Genomic DNA, 23,498 nt, shown 5'->3' with positions numbered 1-23,498 from the left:
CTTGGATCATTGCTATTCTAACTTCCGCGACGCATATAAGGCCCTGCCCCGCCCTCCTTTCGGAAAAGCTGACCACGACTCCATTTTGTTGATCCCTGCCTACAGATAGAAACTAAAACAAGAAGCTCCCACGCTGAGGTCTGTCCAACGCTGGTCCGACCAAGCTGATTCCACACTCCAAGACTGCTTCCATCACGTGGACTGGGATATGTTTCGTATTGCGTCAGACAACAACATTGACGAATACGCTGATTCGGTGTGCGAGTTCATTAGAACGTGCGTTGAAGATGTCGTTCCCATAGCAACGAATACAACATTCCCAAACCAGAAACCGTGGATTGATGGCAGCATTCGCGTGAAACTGAAAGCGCAAACCACTACTTTTAATCAGGGCAAGGTGACCGGAAACATGACCGAATACAAACAGTGTAGCTATTCACTCCGCAAGGCAATCAAACAAGCTAAGCGTCAGTATAGAGACAAAGTAGAATCTCAATTCAACGGCTCAGACACAAGAGGTATGTGGCAGGGTCTACAGTCAATCACGGATTACAAAAAGAAAACCAGCCCCGTCACGGACCAGGATGTTTTGCTCCCAGGCAGACTAAATAACTTTTTGCCCGCTTTGAGGACAATACAGTGCCACTGACACGGCCTGCAACCAAAACATGCGGACTCTCCTTCACTGCAGCCGAGGTGAGTAAAACATTTAAACGTGTTAACCCTCGCAAGGCTGCAGGCCCAGACGGCATCCCCAGCCGCACCCTCAGAGCATGCGCAGACCAGCTGGCTGGTGTGTTTACGGACATATTCAATCAATCCCTATCCCAGTCTGCTGTTCCCACATGCTTCAAGAGGGCCACCATTGTTCCTGTTCCCAAGAAAGCTAAGGTAACTAAGCTAAACGACTACCGCCCCGTAGCACTCACTTCCATCATCATGAAGTGCTTTGAGAGACTAGTCAAGGACCATATCACCTCCACCCTACCTGACACCCTAGACCCACTCCAATTTGCTTACCGCCCAAATAGGTCCACAGACGATGCAATCTCAACCACACTGCCCTAACCCATCTGGAGGAATACCTATGTGAGAATGCTGTTCATCGACTACAGCTCGGCATTTAACACCATAGTACCCTCCAAGCTCGTCATCAAGCTCGAGACCCTGGGTCTCCCGCCCTGTGCAACTGGGTACTGGACTTCCTGACGGGCCGCCCCCAGGTGGTGAGGGTAGACAACAACATCTCCACCCCGCTGATCCTCAACACTAGGGCCCCACAAGGGTGCGTTCTGAGCCCTCTCCTGTACTCCCTGTTCACCCACGACTGCGTGGCCACGCACGCCTCCAACTCAATCATCAAGTTTGCAGACGACACAACAGTGGTAGGCTTGATTACCAACAACGACGAGACGGCCTACAGGGAGGAGGTGAGGGCCCTTGGGTGTGATGTCAGAAAAATAACCTCACACTCAACGTCAACAAAACTAAGGAGATGATTGTGGACTTCAGGAAACAGCAGAGGGAACACCCCCCTATCCACATCGATGGAACAGTAGTGGAGAGGGTAGTAAGTTTTAAGTTCCTCGGCATACACATCACAGACAAACTGAATTGGTCCACCCACACAGACAGCATCGTGAAGAAGGCGCAGCAGCGCCTCTTCAACCTCAGGAGGCTGAAGAAATTTGGCTTGTCACCAAAAGCACTCACAAACTTCTACAGATGCACAATTGAGAGCATCCTGGCGGGCTGTATCACCGCCTGGTACGGCAACTGCTCCGCCCACAACCGTAAGGCTCTCCAGAGGGTAGTGAGGTCTGCACAACGTATCACCGGGGGCAAACTACCTGCCCTCCAGGACACCTACACCACCTGATGTTACAGGAAGGCCATAAAGATCATCAAGGACAACAACCACCCGAGCCACTGCCTGTTCACCCCGCTATCATCCAGAAGGCGAGGTCAGTATAGGTGCATCAAAGCTGGGACCGAGAGTCTGAAAAACAGCTTCTATCTCAAGGCCATCAGACTGTTAAACAGCCACCACTAACATTGAGTGGCTGCTGCCAACACACTGACTCAACTCCAGCCACTTTAGTAATGGGAATTGATGGGAAATGATGTAAAATACATCACTAGCCACTTTAAACAATGCTACCTAATATAATGTTTACATACCCTACATTATTCATCTTATATGTATACGTATATACTGTACTCTATATCATCTACTGCATCTTTATGTAATACATGTATCACTAGCCACTTTAACTATGCCACTTTGTTTACATACTCATCTCATATGTATATAATGTACTCGATACCATCTACTGTATCTTGCCTATGCTGCTCTGTACCATCACTCATTCATATATCTTTATGTACATATTCTTTATCCCCTTACACTTGTGTGTATAAGACAGTAGTTTTAGAATTGTTAGTTAGATTACTTGTTGGTTATTACTGCATTGTCGGAACTAGAAGCACAAGCATTTTGCTACACTCGCATTAACATCTGCTAACCATGTGTATGTGACAAATAAAATTTGATTTGATTTGATTTGATGGCTTCTAGGGCTTTGTCTCACTTTGTTTTTCCTTGATTACTTGCATCCTATTTCCTCACCTGTATTGTATCACAACTTTATTGGAGGAGAAGATACAAGGTCCCTCCCATCTGACCTTCTTCTCCAATGGGTTTTGAGAAGGATGTGAGGAGAGGAATCGAGGAAGGATGATTTGAGAAAGTGCTTAACTCGCATGTTCTACACACTCACCCCTCTGCTGCACTCACTGACCTCCTCCTTCTCCGCATCAACCTCAGCAGCCAGCTGAGCAGACTGTGTGAACTGAGTCAATCTTGCACCCACAGAATACATTTTATGGATATTTAATTCTGCTACATTGACTCAGATCACACAGGCGGCGGATGTGTTATACTGTCGGTTGCATAGGAGAAGGTGAGAGGGGCGTGACTGTAGCAGAGGTGAGCTGCAGGTGAGTTCTAAACTGAACAAAAATGTAAACACAACATGTAAAGTGTGGCTCCATGTTTCATGACCTGAAATTAAATGAAAGATTCCAGACATGTTCCATACGCACAAAAAGCTTAATGCTCAAATTTTGTGCACAAATGTTTACATCCCTGTGAGTGAGCCTTCCATCAACATAACAGGTGTGGTATATCAAGAAGCTAATTAAAAAGCAGGATCATAGAGTGCCTAGAGGTCAAACAGCGAAATGGTTCCAATTGTTTTTCCATCATTCATTTTTCCCAAAGGGGATTTTGGAAACACTTAAAGGGCTGTTTTGTGTAGGTTTACCCTGGCGTGACGTTTTGAGAGCCGTGTAAATCTCTCTAGGACAAGTTGACTATTATTGATATATTTGCCTGTATTTACCCCCCAAAAATGTAATGCTAATTAGCTTCTAATGTGGCTATCATAAAGAACTACAAATGCCATGATGAAATGGACGAGACTGCCATATCGAGGAAAAGGTAAGAATCTCTGGATGAACTATCTAATGTTAGCTAAATGTAGTAATGAATAAATAGGCTACATTGACAATTCTGTGAACTGTCTTGTGCAAGTTAACACTGTTAGCAAAGGTGTCAGCAAGAGATAAGGTTTAAGCGCTTGCAGGGATTTGTAGTTTTGTATGATGTCTACATTGATTCTAATTAGCATTTTCAAATCTGAGAGTAAATAGAACCGAATATATATTGATGAAAGTAACCTTATCCACGAGAGATTTACATGGTTATCAAAACGTCACACCAAGGTAGGCCTGCAAGAAACATATCCCTTATTGTAAGTGTTTCTAAAATCCCCCATGGGAAAAATTAATGGTGGAATAATGTAATGTCCACCAGAGCTGTTACCAGATAATTGAATGTTCATTTTGCTACCATAAGCCACCTCCAACGTCAGAAATGTACAGATATACAGAATTTGGCAGTACATCCAACCAGCCTCACAACTGCAGACCATGTGTAACCACACCAGCCCAGGACCTCCACATCCGGCTTCTTCACCTGCGGGGATCGTCTGAGACCAGCCACCCAGACAGCTGATGAAACTCTGGGTTGCAAAACTGAATAATCATCTGTGTGCTCGTCGTCCTCACCAGGGTCTTGACCTGACTGCAGTTTGACATGATAACTAACTTCAGTGAGCATTCGAAGGCCACTGGCACTCTGGAGAAGTGTTCTATTCACAAATGAATCTCAATTTCAACTGTGGGTTATGGTATGGGCAGGCATAAGATATGGGGGAGGGGTGTTAGTTGTGTTTCTTCTGGGACTGGAATAAAAATGCCTGGAACGTAAAATAAAGTTATTAACCGGTTCCCATGCTTTTAAAATGACGGTAGCCTACACAAACACACACACACACATCCACTGGCAAAGATTTATGGCTTGCAGGCAGACACTGAAAAAGTTTCTGAGTGACAGAGTGAAGGCTTTGCATAGGCGCTTAGTTGTGTTTCTTCTGGGACTCCAAATAATGTCTTGAATTTAAAATAATGTTATTAACCGGTTACCATGCTTTTAAACAGTTTAGATCACTTTAGATTCCGGTTTTGATTCTGTTCCTCAAATTTTGTTGCCATTTTCTGTTTTTCGTTTCTGTTCCCTTTTCCAGGGCCTATTGCAATAATAAGAAATTATAACACATTTCATGCAATTTTATTTATTTTGCCATGGGGCATAGAGAAAACAATTGCAGTTTTACAGCTAATTTCCTGCAATTCAATCCATTTTGTCAAAACTTATGTCATGTTAATGATATCTGAGTGAGAGTAACTAACAAAATCAATGGGGCCCCCTTGGAGTTCAGGGCTCCTGGGCACCTACCCAGCATGCACGGTTGATATTCAGACATGATTAATACAAGTTTAGATACAGTAGCTGGCTAGACTAACTTTATATTTGTATTTATTTTTGTACTTTTACTCCTTTTTCTCCCCAATTTTGTGATATCCAATTGGTAGTTACAGTCTTGTCCCATCACTGCAACTCCCTTTCGGACTCAGGAGAGGTGAGGCTAGACTAACTTAACAATGTAAAAGTTGTTAGCTGACATGGTGATTGTGTGAATGTCAGTGACTGACATAACAAGAGAAAAACTGCTGATGCACAACCAAATTTCAAAATTGTACATTGTGTATTCTACTATTCTAACTCGCAACAGTAAGACTGACTTCCCAAATAAATAAATAATATATATTGTTTTTGGTGGGGGCCCCTTAGTGGCTGGTGGCCCTTAGCGACCACTTATATTGCTTATGCATGGAGCCAGCACTGGTTATATTAGAACCAATCACAAAGATGTCATTGTACATACTGTAGATGTTTCTGTCATGTCCCTCTGACATGACATGACTAAGCCATCACTATATGAGTCCTACATCTCTACTTATAGAGATCATAGATGAGACAATGCCTAATTTACCTGTCAGAATTTGGAGGCATTAAACTGTTTTCATTGAGATGATGGACGTGTCTTATTCACTGTTCTTTCCTTCAACCACCGATTAACCTCTTTATAACTGACAGGCCATAGATCTGCTGTTCTGTCTTTCTATGATTCTTATTCTCAGTGGTGTAAAGTACTTAAGTAAAAATACTTGAAACTATTACTTAAGTAGTTTACTTTACTTTACATTCATATATTTTTGACAACTTTTACTTTTACTTCACTATATTCCTAATGACAATGATGTACTTTTTATTCTATACATTTTCCCTGACATTCTGCACCAAAACAGTATTTGACAACGAGTACAGAGAAAACTATCAACTCCCTCTGTCTAATGTGCCACTTCCCTGAGACACCGCACTGATGAAACCCAGAGAACAGTGAGGAGCGATTGTCCACATGCCGGAGCTTAAGCACTCAACACTGAAGCTCCGTTTTTATAGCCAGGCTACTTCTGTATACACCCTAATGAGAATCTTGGCATCCGTTCATGATAATGAAATATCAATAGAGAGAGAGACAGCACATCATCAAACATACATACAATACAGGACAGTACAGTGCCTTTCCATAACACAGCAGGGTTCAGAAGGTTTCATTGCTATGACCAGCTCAGCCATGGATGTTCTCTTTATGTCAGCTCCTCTGGTTATATTCACAGACCAGAGCCACTTATTCTGATCCATGAGGAGTCACTGAGAGTTCACCAAGAGGTTAAAGAAGGAAGCCATATAAACTCTGAAGGTATTCAAAGCCTTCTTCACTATGCTGCTGTTGCTGCTATCTGGTCATGGCTCTACAGAGAGGTGCATATCTGAGGGGCTTTAAAGTGCTCTATTGGGCTGGGTACTAAGCCTGCTAGAATTTGAAATTCTAAATGAAATACTACCTACATACTAGATTTTTTTTAACTTAAAAAAAAAATATTATTGGAAGGTTGAAAGGAATGAGTACTCACAACTGTTTGAATGTGTCAGCTGGCCTGGTGAGTAATTGGAATGAATGAATATATATAATGGGCAATACTAGAAAATACTGTACCATGCATATGTTATTACCATGGTTAGTTACCATGTAGGGCGACCCAGCCCCACAAAGTGAATATTTACACTGAATGCAATGATTCCTCTGTTTTGTCTTAGGAATTCAATATGCTCTGTGTTGATCTCACCAACCCCCATTGTCACACCTCTTACAAGCAGAGGTTCTGTTGTCTTTAAAGGTCTGTAGGTATTTTATCTGATTGGAGATTAACCAGTAATGCTGTTGGTCAACAACTCAGATTTTGAATCCAAACAACTGAGGCTTAAAGGTCTTAGATTCATTGTCTCGCTCTTCTTTTTGTTCCTGATCTGCGCTGGTGAGACAGTCTCTCCTTCTCTTTCATTCTCTCCCTCTCCCATGAGCTATGGGCTCCCTCTCTGATCATGCTTAAAATAATGCCTTGTAATGCTTGTTAATGCTTTGTAACTTAAGCTGTATGTCTTGTATGGCATAAGGCTCCCGAGTGGCGCAGTGGTCTAAGGCACTGCCTCTCAATGCTAGGCATCACTACAGACCCTGGTTTGATCCCGGGCTGTATTAAAACTGGCTGTGATCGGGAGTCCCATAGAGCGGCGCACAATTGGCCCAGCATCGTCCAGGTTAGGGGAGGGTTTGGCCGTGGTAAGCCGTCATTGTAAAATAAGAATTTGTTCTTAACTGACTTGCCTAGTTAAATAAAGGTAAAACAAATTATTCAGTTTGTTATTTCATTCATTTTACAAAGTAATTAAATACACTTGTATTTAGAATTCCATTTTCAGACATTTATTGATTCCCTATTACTGTAACTCAACTTTAGTCTCTTGCATACTGCTAAATTATCTTTGTGGAGTCAAATAATTAATTTAATGGGCCAATTGCTTAGTCTTACTATGAGTGGCATGTGAGGTATATATAATACGCACATATCAAATATTACTTCACTACAACCATTCCAATAACAGTCATTGAGAGCACCTGAATGACAATTTTTCCTATCTAATTGCAAAGGGGCGAGAGGAACATTATTCAGATATACTGTTGCTGTTTGGCACAGCATCATTCAGAATCCAAACCCCTTTGAGCATTCTTATCTCTAGCCTGTCCCCCACTTTCTCAGCCCCAGGCTAGTAGATGGCTGCAGGGTGGGACAGCTACTGCCAGCTACACTTAAGCTAGATAATGGCTTCATTTGTCAAAATGAGTGACTTGTAATTCATCAAACTCTTTTAAAAGTACAAGGTGTTGACACATATAATATATACACAACTTGTCAGTAATAGTGGGTGCCCGGTTTTACACTTACTTTCTCCAGAGGGTAATTACTATAGCCTACTGTACTGTACTATGGCATGGTCATTTTTAAAGACTTAACATATTGCTATTATATTATTCTGACCCATGAATGTTAGGGTTAGGGTTAAATGTGGGAATGTTTGCTCATTTCTAGTACTGAATAACTGTGCCTCTGGAGAGCACCTGCTGACAGATGATGCTTCATTATGAATACCACCGATTATCAATTCAGTTAATTTCCCCATTACTGAGCTCCCACAAAGAAGAATACATCTAACACATCTCTAACCCTGTCATTAGCCTCAGTAACAGAATAACAGAGGGTTAAGGAAGGGAAGGCAGGAAGTCAGGAAGGCAGAAAGGCAGGCCGGTTTCCTCTGCTATCTGAGGTGGATCTGCAAGTCATTCTGCTAGTTAAACATTAGCAGGAGGGCTCTAATGAAAGTCCAGCTGCCTCACACTTTGGTTAAAGTGAGAGTTTCGATGTGTTGATTCTCACGGCCAAACAATATTTACATAGAGCAAGCCCTCCAGAACAGGCAGGGAAATAATGACATGCAGCCTGGCAGAGCCACTGACTGGGCCTGATTACACACACTGAGATGAGTTGGCTACTGGTGCAGAGGGCACTCTCACATTTCCATTAGCACAACTAACTAATCCAAATAAACCCTGCATGTATCAGGTGTTGTGAGATTCAGGGGAGCTGATCGTTTTACACACACACACACACACACACACACACACACACACACACACACACACACACACACACACACACACACACACACACACACACACACACACACACACACACACACACACACACACACACACACACACACACACACAGAAAATCAAACAACCTCTTCCTGACTTGACTTTGTCTAATTGATTACAGACTAAAGAGAGCTCCACTTGGTTTGTGGGAATATACGCATGGATTGAATTTAAATTTTTTGGCAATGATTTACACAAAATACTCTGTAATGTCAAAGTGGAAGAAAAATCTTAACATTTGTGAAGAAATTATAAAAAATAAACTAACATATCTTGATTTCATAAGTAGTCAACCTTCTAAGTCAATACATGTTACAATCACCTTTGGCAGCGACTAGAGCCCTCCTGCTGTGAATCGTTCTGGGTAAGTCTCTAAGAGATTTGCACACCTGGACTGTACAATATTTGAACATTATTATTTTTCAAATTCTTCAAGTCCTGTGAAGTTGGTTGTTGATCATTGCAAGACAGCCATGATGATGTCTGGTCATAGATTTTCAAGACAATTTAAGTCAAAACTGTAACTCGCCCACTCAGGAACTTTAAATGTTGTCTTGGTAAGCAACTCCAGTATATATTTGGCCTTGTGTTCTAGGTTATTGCCCTGTTGAAAGGTGAATTTGTCTCCCAGTGTCTGTTGGAAAGCAGACTGAACCAGGTTTTCCTCTATGATTTTGCGTGTACTTAGCTCTATTCTGTTTCTTTTAGTCGTAAAAAACTCCCTAACTCTTGCCAATGACAAGCATACTCATAACATGATGCAGCCACCACTATTCTTGAAAATATGAAGAGTGGTACTCAGTGATCTGTTGTGATGGATTTGGCCCAAACACACCACTTTTTTTTCAGGTTCTTGCTTTGGCACATTTTTTGTAGTTTTACTTTATTGCCTTATTGCAAACACAATGCATGTTTTGGAATATTTTTTATTCTGTACAGGCTTTCTTCTTTCCACTCTGTCATTTAGGTTAGTATTTGGTGAGTAACTACAATGTTGTTGATCCATCGTCAGTTTCTCCTATCACCGCCATTAAACTCTGTAACTGTTTTAAAGTCACCATTGGTTTCCTTCCTCTCCGGCAACTGAGTTAAGAAGGATGCCTGTATCTTTATAGTGACTGTGTGTATTGATACACCATCCAAAGTGTAATTAATAACTTCACCATTCCCAAAAAGATATTCTATGTCTGTTTTTTTTTACCCATCACACTTCTTTGTGGGGCATTGGAAAACCTCCCTGGTCTTTGTGGTTGAATCTATGTTTGAAATTCGCTGCTCAACTAAGGGACCATACAGATAATTGTATGTGTGGGGTACAGAGATGAGGTAGTCATTCAAAAATCATGTTAAACACTATTAGTCCAGCAACATATTTGACTTGTCAAGCACATTTTTACTCCTGAACTTATGTAGACTTGCCAAAACAAATGGCCTCTATTCTTACGGACTCAAGATATTTCAGCTTTTCATTTTTAATTAATTTGTAAAGAATTCCAACAACATAATTCCACTTTAGCATTATGGGGTATTGTGTGCAGGCCAGTGACACAAAATCTACATTTATTCCATTGTAGATTCAGGCTCTAACGCAACAAAATGTGGAAAAAGTCAAGGGGTGTGAATACTTTCTGAAGGAACTGTATATGAGAGTCTGTGGTGGTAATGGTAGGTGAATTAATGGGCCCTTAGGGAAATCTTGAAATGTCTGTTGAAATTTTCAGCTCAATGGCAATGACTCTCTCCACCATTATCAATGGTAATGGTCTCTCACCACCACCACCTTCAGTAGATTTGGAAAATAATAAACTATAGGCTACTGTAGGCTACATTCATATATTTGTATGACTTAAATTCATGTTAGTGGCCCAGTGGCCCAGCATACATAAAGATCCGAGGGGAGAGTGGGTTTGCTGGTTTGCTGAAAGTACCCTGCACTGTCTGATCATCAAAACAATTGTGATGGGGGCACTTAACAATGCCTCAGATGCTATACAGTAGAAACAGCTGATAGAAACAGACGTTATCCAGTAGAGATCTGCTGGTAGATGTTAAATCATACAATAGAAATCTCCCCATAGAAAATGCATACAACAGCCTAGTAAAATTCTATATCTTGTAAAACATTTTTTGAATCAATGTTTGACAACTTTCATCGAACTGAATATAATATGATAAGGTCTGTAACCTACCTCAAATAGGAGTCATGAGAGAGACATCCAAAGGTGAGTACAATCCATTACCGCATATTCGGGAAATCTTTGGTTGAACCTAATGCGCGGGTAACAGAAAGCTGCAACTCTGAAATAAGAATGGGTCTGAAAACAGCTCTTATGCACAATCTTGGTCCTCGCTTGGAGAAAATTCCTCACAATGTCAAGAAAATAGATCCAGTGGTAGTCTAAATGTTGAGATAGGGTAACTAATTTATGAATTCGCCATAACGTCCATGCGTGGGTGTTCTGTCACTGAGTTTCTCAATCCGGTTACAAACCAATCTGGGTCCAGTTCTATAAAACATTCATTGGATGCTGCCACACGTTTATTTACAATGAGAGAAGAACGTGGAATATGGTCCTTGAAGCAAACCAAATGAAATTGAACACGGTAGGCGGGAGACTATCCTTTCTGTACACCGCTGTCATATATTTGGGTCAATGTCGGTATGATGCCGCCAGCGTGTCGCGGTGAGACGACCTGTCTATTCTCTTACTGTCCGGACCGCCTGTCAAACAGCCCTGTGGATCGCGCACACCGCAGCGGTAACCGCGCTCTGCGCTCAACACAGACCGATTGCACTGCCTACTGTATTTAAAGAGACACAGCAAAAAATACACGCAACTAAGGGCGCGGTGACTGTGCATTTCACTGTGCATTTTGCAGTAACTACTTTTCTATTGCTTAATATTATAAACCATACAGGCCACCCTACACCACAAAACAAATAATTCCTCCTTGAGTATTCATGTATGATCCATGTCTTGAATTAATTATATGGGTATTTATGTATGATTCTTGTCTTGAATTAATTATATGGGGCAGGTAATGGTCACCTTGACATGATTTATTTTATTTCTGTATTTTTATTTAACATTTATTTAACTAGGTAAGTCAGTTAATAAGAACAAATTCTTCAGATGCAGTGCATTAGACCGCTGAGCCACTCGAGATTTGTTTCTACTGTGTAATGTCACAACAGTGCAATACACCAAAACATCATACATCTAATTCTGTTTTCGTGAAAATATATAACTGTGATAGCTTTCGCCAACATGGAATCTCTACAGTTTACAGCAGTTGGCTTGAGAATCATACTAGCCTAATGAAAGTCAATGGTAGAGCAGCCATCTAAACGTATCCTTACTGCTTTCATGACTGTATGAATCTAAGAGCTGTGACTGAGAAACGTTATGGCTCTGCAGTGGGCAAGGGAAGAGACATGGCTGTGACCCTTTATTCTCCCCAAAAATGTATATTCTTTTTTTCTATTCAATTTAAGGCCTTTATTGGCATGGCAAACATATGTTTACATTTCCAAAGCAAGTGAAATAGATAAACAAAAGTGAAATAAACTTTTTAATATTGCTGCTGTGATTGCACACTGTGATATTTCACCCAATAGATATGGGAGTTTATCAAAATTGGATTTGTTTTCAAATTATTTGTGAGTTTGAGTAATCTGAGAGAAATGTGTGTCTATAATATGGTCATACATTTGGCAGGAGGTTAGGAAGGGCAGCTCAGTTTCCATCTCATTTTGTGGGCAGTGTGCACATAGCCTGTCTTCTCTTGAAAGCTCTTTCTCAATAGCAAGGCTATGCTCACTGACTCTGTACATAGTATCACGTTTTAGTGAAGACCCAGATGCAGACAGCGTCGAGGTAACAAAAGTTTATTGCTAGAACAGGGTCAGACAAACAACAGGTCAAGGGCAGGCAGAGGTCAGTAATCCAGATCAGAGTCAAGAGGTACAGAACAGCAGGCAGTCTCAGGGTCAGGGCAGGCACACAAAGACAGGTGAAACAGATCAGGGTATGACACACAGTCAAAGATTTCCTTAATTTTGAGTCAGTCATGTGGTCAGGTATACTGCCCCTGTGTACTCTCTGTTTAGAGCCAAATAGCATTCGAGTTTGCTCAGTTTTTTGTAAATTCTTTCCAATGTGTCAAGTGAATATGTTTTTAACGGCTCTTTTCTGGATTTTGATAATTAGCGGGTATCGGCCTAATTCTGCTCTGCATGCATTATTTGGTGTTTTACATTGTACACAGAGGAAATTATTGCAGAATTCTGCATGCAGAGTCTCAATTTGTTTTTTGTCCCATTTTGTGAATTCTTGGTTGGTGAGCGGACCCCAGACCTCACAACCATAAAAGGCAATGGGTTCTATAACTGATTAAAGTAATTTAAGCCAGCTCCTAATTGTTATGTCGAATTTTATGTTCCTTTAGATGGCACAGAAGGCCCTTCTTGCCTTGTCTCTCAGATCGTTCACAGCTTTGTGGAAGTTACCTGTGGTGCTGATGTATAGTTTTTTGTGTGCTCTCGAGCAATGGTGTCTAGATGGAATTTGTATTTGTGGTCCTGGAAACTTTACTTTTTTGTCTTACTGAGATTTACTGTCAGGGCCCAGGTCTGACAGAATCTGTGCAGAAGATCTAGGTGCTGCTATAAACATTTGATTCTAGTAAGGTGAGGCCAGGTGCTGCAGACTGTTCTAGTGCCCTCTCCAATTCGTTGATATTTTAATTTTTTACCTTTATTCAACCAGGCAAGTCAGTTAAGAACAAATTCTTATTTTCAATGATGGCCTAGGAACAGTGGGTTAACTGCCTGTCCAGGGGTAGAACGACAGATTTGTACCTTGTCAGCTCGGGGATTTGAACTTGCAACCTTTCAGTTACTAGTCCAACACTCTAACCACTAGGCTACCCTGCCATATACAATGCCTTGCAAAATTATTCATCCCCAATGGTGTTTTTCCTATTTTGTTGCATTACAACATGTCATTTAAATGTATTTTTATTTAGATTTCATGTAATGGACATACACAAAATAGTTCAAAATTCAAAAGAATTAAAACGGAAAAGTGGTGCATGCATATGTATTCATCCCCCTATGAAGCCCCTAAAAAAGATCTGGTGCAACCAATTACCTTCAGAAGTCACATAATTCGTTAAATAAAGTCCACCTGTGTGCAATCTAAGTTCCACATGATTTGTCACATGATCTCAATATATATACACTTGTTCTGAAAGGCCCCAGTGTAAGGCGTCTAGGTGTAGCAGGTAAGGCAGAGTCAGGCACAGGACACAGAGATTAGTAATTCACGTAATTTTACTCAAAACAACAAATATTCCAAGAAGGAAAATAATCAAGCCCACAAACACAGACCAACTTACAATGAACAAACACGCACAAAACCATGGGGGAACCAGAGGGTTAAATAAGGAACATATAATTATGGGAATGGAAACAAAACAAATGGAAAATTAAAAGTGGATCGGTGGCGGCTAGAAAACCAGTGACGTTGCCCGCTGAACGCCGCCCAAACAAGGAGAGGGACCAACTTCAGCGGTAGTCGAGACACCCAGAGTCTGCAACACCACTAAGCAAGGGGCACCACCAAGCAAGCGGCACCATGAAGACCAACAAGCTCTTTAAACAGGTCAGGGACAAAGTTGTGGAGTGGTACAGATCAGGCTTGAGTTATAAAAAAATATCAGAAACCTTGAACATCCCACGGAGCACCATTAAATCCATTATTAAAAAATTGAGAGAATATGGCACCACAACTAACCTGCCAAGAGAGGGCCGCCCACCAAAAGTCACGGACCAGGTCATTAGGGCATTAACCAGAGGCAACAAAGAAACTAAAGACAACCCTGAAGGAGCTGCAAAGCTCCACAGCGGAGATTGGAGTATCTGTCCATAGGACAGCTTTAAGCCATACACTCCACAGAGCTGTGCTTTACGGAACAGTGAACAGAAAAAACGCCTTGCTTAAAACCTCTCTGGGATATGTGGGACAGTAGTGTCCCACCTCGCCCAACAACCAGTGAAAGTGCAGGGCGCCAAATTCAAAACAACACAAATCTCATAATTAAAATTCCTCAAGCATACAAGTATTTTACACCATTTTAAAGATAAAATTCTCATTAATCCAGCCACAGTGTTGGAGTTCAAAAAGGCTTTACAGCGAAAGCACCACAAACGATTATGTTAGGTCACCACCAAGTCACAGAAAAACACAGCCATTTTTCCAGCCAAAGAGATGAGTAACAAAAAGCACAAATAGAGATCAAATGAATCACTAACCTTTGATGATCTTCATCAGATTACACTCATAGGACTTCATGTTACACAATACATGTATGTTTTGTTCACTAAAGTGCATATTTATATTTAAAAAATCTAATTTTGCCGCGTTACGTTCAGTAGTTCTAAAACATGCAGTGATTTTGCAGAGCCACATCAATTCACAGAAATACTCATCAAAAATGTTGATGAAAATACAAGTGTTATACATGGAATTAGAGATATACTTCTCCTTATTAATGCAACCGCTATGTCAGATTTCAAAAACACTTTACAGAAAAAGCAAACCATGCAATAATCTGAGTACAGCGTTCAGACAACAAAGCATCCAAAAAGATATCCGCCATATTCTGTAGTCAACATTAGTTAGAAATATCATAATAAATATTCACTTACCTTGATGATCTTCATAAGAATGCAGTCCCAGGAATCCCAGTTCCATAATAAATGTTTGATTTGTTCGATAAAGTTAATCATTTATGTCCAAATATCTTCTTTTGTTAGGGCGTTTGGTAAACAATTCCAAACGCGTGTTCAGGTCCAGCCGAACGTCGGATGAAAAGTTCAAAAAGTTATATTACACGTCATAGAAACTTGTCAAACTAAGTATAGAATCAGTCTTTAGGATGTTTTTAACATAAGTCTTCAATAATGTTCCAACCGGAGAATTCCATTGTCTGTAGAAAAGCAATAGAACGAGAGCTAACTCTCTTGTAACCGCGCCTCACGAGCCTGTGGCTCTCTGCCAGACGCCTGACCCAATCCCCTCTCATTCGCCCCCACTTCACAGTAGAAGCCTCAAACAAAGTTATAAAGACTGTTGACATCTAGTGAAAGCCTTAGGAAGTGCAATATGACCCCATTTACACTGTATATTGGAATGGCAAAGAGTTGAAAAACTACAAATCTCAGATTTCCCACTTCCTGGTTGGATTTTTCTCAGGTTTTCGCCTGCCATATGAGTTCTGTTATACTCACAGACATCATTCAAACAGTTTTAGAAACTTCAGAGTGTTTTCTATCCAATACTACTAATAATATGCATATATTAGCATCTGGGACAGAGTAGCAGGCAGTTTACTCTGGGCACCTTATTCATCCAAGCTACTGTCACCAAGAAGTTAAAGAACAAAATAAGCAAACATGTTTGGTGTTCACCAAAAGGCATGTGGGAGACTCCCTAAACATATGGAAGAAGGTACTCTGGTTAGATGAGACTAAAATTGAGGAAAACGCTATGTCTGGCGCAAACCCAACACCTCCCATCACTCCGAGAACACCAACCCCACAGTGAAGCATGGTGGTGGCAGCATCATGCTGTGGGCATGTTTTTCATCGCAGGGACTTGGAAACTGGTCAGAATTGAAGGAATGATGGATGGCACTAAATACAGGGAAATTCTTGAGGGAAACCTATTTCAGTCTTTCAGAGATTTGAGACTGGGATGGAGGTTCACCTTCCAGCAGGACAATGACCCTAAGCATACTACTAAAGCAACACTTGAGTGGTTTAGGGGGAAACGTTTAAATGTCTTGGAATGGCCTAGTCAAAGCCTTGACCTCAATCCAATTGAGAATCTGTGGTATGACTTACAGATTGCTGTTCACCAGTGGAACCCATCCAACTTGAAGGAGCTGGACCAGTTTTGCCTTGAAGAACAGGCAAAAATGCCATGGGCTAGATGTGCCAAGCTTATAAAGAAATACCCCGAGAGACTTGCAGCTGTAATTGCTGCAAAAGGTGGCTCAACAAAGTGTTGACTTTGGTGGGTGAATAGTTATGCATGCTTAAGTTTTCAGTTTTCTTGCTATATTTCTTGTTTGTTTCACATTAAAAAATATTTTGCATCTTCAAAGTGGTAGGTATGTTGTGTAAATCAAATGATACAAACCCCCCAAAAATCCATTTTAATTCCAGGTTGTAAGGCAACAAAATAGGAAAAATGCCAAGGGGGGTGAATACTTTCGCAAGCCACTGTATATGTTGAAGAGGGTAAAAAGAGGGTAAAAAGCCAATTTGACATTTGCTCATTACATTGTTTTCACTGAGGAAATGTACAAGTCTGCTGTTAATGATAATGTAGAGGATTTTCCCAAGGTTGCTGTTGACGCATATCCCACGGTAGTTATTGGGGTCAAATTCTTCAACACTTTTATGGATTAGGGTGATCAGTCCTTTGTTCCAAATATTGGGGAATATGCCAGAGCTGAAGATGATATTAAAGAGTTTAAGTATAGCCAATTGGAAATTTTGGTCTGTCTATTTTATCATTTAATTCAGGATACCATAAACCTCGTAGGCCTTGGAGGGTTTGTATTTTGTACTGTAGTTTATTCAATGTAATTAGAGAATCCAGTGGGTTCTGGTAGTATTTAGTAGTTGATTCTAAGAATTGTATTTGATCATGTATATGTTTTTGCTCTTTGTTCTTTGTTATAGAGCCAAACGATTGGAGAAGGGGTTTATCTATACATCTCCAATTTGGTTAGATAACTGTGTTGTTGTTTGTTTATAATAAATATCAAAGACTCAAACCATCTGCCTCCCGTGTCTGCATCTGGGTCTAACCTTGTACCATTATAGTACGAACTGGCCATGACAGACCGAGCAGGGTTTTCTTTCGAAATGTGGCGTTATTTTTGAGCTACAGCCATCTTTGTTCCCTTCGGACCGATCGAAGATAGCGTATATTATTACGCTAATGTCGGAAAGGGCGCTCTCCTGGGCTACGGCAATTTGGGAGCAACAATCCGCCATTTGTCGTCATCTGGAGTATTTCTTGGCAGAGGTGAGGAAGGTGTTCGATTCTCCGGTATCTGGGAGAGAGGCGACCCAAAAACTACTTGAAGACTCTCGTAGTGTGGCAGACTACTCTGTAGACTTTCGCACGTTGGCAGCCGATAGTGCCTGGAATCTGGAGTCCCCTTTCGATACCTTCCCCCATGGTTTATCAGAGGTAATAAAAGATGAGCTAGCTGCTCGGGAATTACCGGTTGACCTCGATTCCCTCATCGCTCTCACAATTAGGATTGATGGACGTCTACGGGAGCGCAGGAGTGAGAGGAGGTCTGGCCTAGGTCACACTCGTTTATCTGATGTATCTTGCTCACCTCCAAAGGAATCCGGAAGTTCCCGAAGACTGTTTTTCTGAGAAGACCCAAAGCTATCCGAGTTCCCACGAGAATCATCGGCGACGGGTGAGTCAGATACACCGGAACAAATGCAACTGGGCAGAGCTAGATTATCGCCTAGGGAGCGTTCACATAGGCTAAACTCCTACAGTTGCTTGTATTGTGGTGCTGCGGGGCATTTCATAGCTACCTGCCCAGTGAAGAGACCTAAATCATTAGTTGACACAAGTACACTGGTGAGCAAGACTGGGAAGCCTCTAATTCCTATTACCTGGACTCCTTTTGTTGTTATCCTGCTGTGGGGAGACCAGTCTGGGATACAGCCAGTTCTGCCATTCACACTGTCTAAAGGCAGCACAGCCTTCCACGGGACGTCTGCCTCCAAGGTTAAATACAGCCTCGGATCTCTCTGCTGTTCCTCCTGGAGGTTTCCAGCAAGGCTCGCGCTACCTCCCTTCCTCCAAATCGTCCTTACGATTGTGCTATTGACCTCCTCCCGGGCAGCACACCGCCTCGAGGCCAGCTATGTTCCCTGTCTGGCCCTGAGACCAAGGCCATGGAAGAGTACATTGAGGATTCTCTGGCTGCTAGCAGCATTCACCCTTCTGCCTCTCATGCCGGCACAGGGTTCTTCTTTGTGGGAAAGAAGGACAAGATCCTGTGTCCATGTACTGATTATCGGGGCCTCAATGACATCACAATCAAGAATCGGTACCTGCTACCACTCCTCTCCTCGACTTTCGAACCTCTCCAGGGGGCTACCATTTTAACTAAACTGGACCTCTGTAATCCATACCACCTTGTTCGGATACGCGAAGGAGACGAGTGGAAGACGACTTTCAACACGGCCAGTGGACACTATGAATACCTGGTCATGCCGTTTGGACTCACCAAAACTCCCGTTGTCTTCCAGGCCCTGGTCAACGATCTGCTCCGGGACATGTTGAATCGTTTTTTTTGTCTACCCCGACGACATCCTTGTTTTCTCCTGTTTTGCCCAAGAGCACATTCTCCATGTTAGACAAGTCCCGCAGCGCCTCCTGGACAATCAGTTATTTGTAAAAGTGGAGAAGTGCAAGTTCCACCACTCCACTATCTGTTTTCTGGGATACATCATCATGGAAGGGAATGTTCAGATGGATCTGGAAAAAGTGAGGGCCGGGGTGGATTGGCCCCAACCCACGTCCAGGGTGCAGCTACAACGGTCTCTGGGGTTTGCACATTTTTACTGCCCTTTAATTTGGGGCTACAGCAACCTGGCGTCTCTCCTCTCTGCGCTCACCTCTCCCATGGTACTGTTCACATGGTCCCCAGCAGCAGACAAGGCTTTTACTTTAGCAGTGATAAATTAATGAACTTCTTTGAGGAAAAAATTATGATTATTAGAAAGCAAATTACAGACTCCTCTTTAAATCTGAGTATTCCTTCAAAGCTCAGTTGTCCTGAGTCTGCACAACTCTGCCTGGACCTAGGATCAAGAGAGGCACTCAAGTGTTTTAGTACTATATCTCTTGACACAATGATGAAAATAATCATGGCCTCTAAACCTTCAAGCTGCATACTGGACCCTATTCCAACTAAACTACTGAAAGAGCTGCTTCCTGTGCTTGGCCCTCCTATGTTGAACATAATAAACGGCTCTCTATCCACCGGATGTGTACCAAACTCACTAAAAGTGGCAGTAATAAAGCCTCTCTTGAAAAAGCCAAACCTTGACCCAGAAAATATAAAAAACTATCGGCCTATATCGAATCTTCCATTCCTCTCAAAAATCTTAGAAAAGGCTGTTGCGCAGCAACTCACTGCCTTCCTGAAGACAAACAATGTATACGAAATGCTTCAGTCTGGGTTTAGACCCCATCATAGCACTGAGACGGCACTTGTGAAGGTGGTAAATTACATTTTAATGGCATCGGACCGAGGCTCTGCATCTGTCCTCGTGCTCCTAGACCTTAGTGCTGCTTTTGATACCATCGATCACCACATTCTTTTGGAGAGATTGGAAACCCAAATTGGTCTACACGGACAAGTTCTGGCCTGGTTTAGATCTTATCTGTCGGAAAGATATCAGTTTGTCTCTGTGAATGGTTTGTCCTCTGACAAATCAACTGTAAATTTCGGTGTTCCTCAAGGTTCCGTTTTAGGACCACTATTGTTTTCACTATATATTTTACCTCTTGGGAATGTAATTCGAAAACACAATGTTAACTTTCACTGCTATGCGGATGACACACAGCTGTACATTTCAATGAAACATGGTGAAGCCCCAAAATTGCCCTTGCTAGAAGCATGTGTTTCAGACATAAGGAAGTGGATGGCTGCAAACTTTCTACTTTTAAACTCGGACAAAACAGAGATGCTTGTTATAGGTCCCAAGAAACAAAGAGATCTTCTGTTGAATCTGACAATTAATCTTAATGGTTGTACAGTCGTCTCAAATAAAACTGTGAAGGACCTCGGCGTTACTCTGGACCCTGATCTCTCTTTTGAAGAACATATCAAGACCATTTCAAGGACAGCTTTTTTCCATCTACGTAACATTGCAAAAATCAGAAACTTTCTGTCCAAAAATGATGCAGAAAAATTAATCCATGCTTTTGTCACTTCTAGGTTTGTAACGGCGTTCTTCGTTTGTCGAAAGAAAGTCGGACCGAAATGCAGCGTGTTGGTTACTCATGTTCTTTAATGGAACAAATGACGATACACGAAATAACTTATAAATACAAAAAAAACAACAAAACGGAACGTGAAACCTATTACAGCCTATCTGGTGAACACTACACAGAGACAGGAACAATCACCCACGAAATACAAAGTGAAACCCTGGCTACCTAAATACGGTTCCCAATCAGAGACAACGAGAATCACCTGACTCTGATTGAGAACCGCCTCAGGCAGCCAAGCCTATACAACACCCCTACTCAGCCGCAATCCCAAATACTACAAAAAACCCCACTATGAAATACAACTACATAAACCCATGTCACACCCTGGCCTGACCAACTAATTAACGAAAACACAAAATACTAAGACCAAGGCGTGACAAGGTTAGACTACTGCAATGCTCTACTTTCCGGCTACCCGGATAAAGCACTAAATAAACTTCAGTTAGTGCTAAATACGGCTGCTAGAATCCTGACTAGAACCAAAAAATTTGATCATATTACTCAGCTTTGTCTCAGGATGGTAAGTTGGTGGTTGAAGATATCCCTCTAGTGGTGTGGGGGCTGTGCTTTGGCAAAGTGGGTGGGGTTATATCCTTCCTGTTTGGCCCTGTCCGGGGGTGTCCTCGGATGGGGCCACAGTGTCTCCTGACCCCTCCTGTCTCAGCCTCCAGTATTTATGCTGCAGTAGTTTATGTGTCGGGGGCTGGGTTAGGTTGGTATATCTGGAGTACTTCTGTCCAATTCGGTGTCCTGTGTGAATCTAAGTGTGCGTTCTCTAATTCTCTCCTTCTCTCTCTCAGAGGACCTGAGCCCTAGGACCATGCCCCAGGACTACCTGACATGATGACTCCTTGCTGTCCCCAGTCCACCTGGCCGTGCTGCTGCTCCAGTTTCAACTGTTCTGCCTTATTATTATTCGACCATGCTGGTCATTTATGAACATTTGAACATCTTGACCATGTTCTGTTATAATCTCTACCCGGCACAGCCAGAAGAGGACTGGCCACCCCACATAGCCTGGTTCCTCTCTAGGTTTCTTCCTAGGTTTTGGCCTTTCTAGGGAGTTTTTCCTAACCACCGTGCTTCTACACCTGCATTGCTTGCTGTTTGGGGTTTTAGGCTGGGTTTCTGTACAGCACTTTGAGATATCAGCTGATGTACGAAGGGCTATATAAATAAATTTGATTTGATTTGATTTTGTAGATCTGAAGCAACGATTCACCACTGCTCCCATCTTCATCCATCCGAAAAAGACCCGTCAGTTTGTGGTGGAGGTTGATGCTTCTGATGTGGGAGTAGGGGCCGTCCTTTCCCAGTGATCCGTCCAGGACCAAAAGCTTCATCCCTGTGCCGTCATGTCCCATCGTCTCAACTCTGTGGAGAGGAACTATGACATTGGCAACCGGAAACTCCTAGCGGTTAAGATGGCTCTGGAGGAGTGGAGGCATTGGCTGGAAGGGGTGGAACATCCATTTTTAGTTTGGACTGAGCATAAGAATTTAGAATACCTCCGCACTGCCAAGCACCTTAACTCAAGGCAAGCCCGTTGGGCCCTGTTATTTACCAGGTACCATCTCCTACCGCCCATGGTCCAAAAATGTGAAGCCGGACACCCTTTCCTGCCTGTACAGTTACGCTGCCACATCCTCGGAATCAGAGACCATCCTCCCTGCTTCATGTTTGGCGGCTTCGGTTGTCTGGGGGGTATTGAGGCTCTGGTCCGTAAGCATAACGTTCCCAGCCGGACCCTGGGGGTGGGGGGGGCTCAATCCTCAAGCCTCAAGTCTCAAGTCAGCCTCAAGTCCTGGAATGGTCTCACTCAGGCTTACCTGTCATCCTGGTGCTCGTTGTACCCTGGCTTTCCTCCGACATGGTGGCCCACCATGGCTCCTGATGTCTCGGCCTTTGTCGCCGCATGCATGGTGTGTGCTCAAAGCAAGACTCCGCTGCAAGCTCCGTCTGGCCTCCTTCAACCACTTCCTGTTCCTCATCGCCTCTAGTCCCATATTTTCCTAGTTTGTCACTGGGCTTCCTCCATCAGATGGCAACTCCAGCATCCTGATGGTGGTTGACAGGTTCTACAAGGCTGCCCATTTCATCCCTCTTCCTAAGTTACCTTCAGCCAAGGAGATGGCCCAGCTCATGGTGCAGCACGTCTTCCTAATCCATAGACTCCCGGTTGACATTGTTTCGGATCAGGGTCCTCAGTTATCGTTCTGATTCCGGAAGGCCCTTATCGGGTCGTCGGCCAGCCTGTCCTCCGGCCAATCCAACGGCCAGTCGGAGCAAGGCAATCAAGACATGGAAACCGCACTCCGGTGTCTCATTGCCAGTAACCTCACCACCTGGAGTCAGCATCTGGTCTGGGTGGAATATGCCAGGAACACTCTCCCCTGCACGGCCACTGGACTCTCATCAGCCTCTGCTCTTCCCAGAACAAGAAGTTGAGGTCAACATACCTTCAGCCCAGATGTTCATCCGCCGCTGTCAGCGTACCTGGAAAAGTGCTTGGGCGGCTCTACTCAAGACCACTTCCAGGTATTGTCGACAAGCGGATCACCACCGGGACTCAGGCTTTCTAGACTCCTTAGTCCCACTGCTGTCCGCCTGCTGTTGCCCTGTACCCTCCGTGTTCACCCTACTTTTCATGTGTCCAGATATAAGCCCCTGTCTCACAGTCCTCTGTCTTCTATTTCTAGGTCCATCCCTCCACCCGTATCATTGATGGCTAGCCAGCATATACGGTGAGACGCCTTCTGAGGGTTCAAACACAGGGCAGTGGTTTCCAGTACCTGGATGA

General features: G+C 42.8%; 1 protein-coding gene across 2 annotated transcripts in view; it reads right to left on the bottom strand.

The window, feature by feature from the left end:
• Positions 1–11,348, bottom strand: part of LOC135542289 (sialate:O-sulfotransferase 2-like) — an 89,793-nt gene extending 78,445 nt beyond the window's left edge. For both annotated transcript variants that reach the window (XM_064969154.1, XM_064969164.1), the window contains exon 1: positions 10,775–11,348. The gene's annotated coding sequence lies outside the window, so the exon portion shown is untranslated. The remainder of the gene's footprint in view (positions 1–10,774) is intronic.
• Between the last annotated feature and the right edge of the window lie 12,150 nt (positions 11,349–23,498).

Source organism: Oncorhynchus masou, chromosome 1, assembly GCF_036934945.1.
Source record: "Oncorhynchus masou masou isolate Uvic2021 chromosome 1, UVic_Omas_1.1, whole genome shotgun sequence".
NCBI lineage: Eukaryota > Metazoa > Chordata > Actinopteri > Salmoniformes > Salmonidae > Oncorhynchus > Oncorhynchus masou.
Note: the sequence above shows the minus strand (reverse complement) of the source record. Positions and strands in the feature narration are given on the sequence as shown.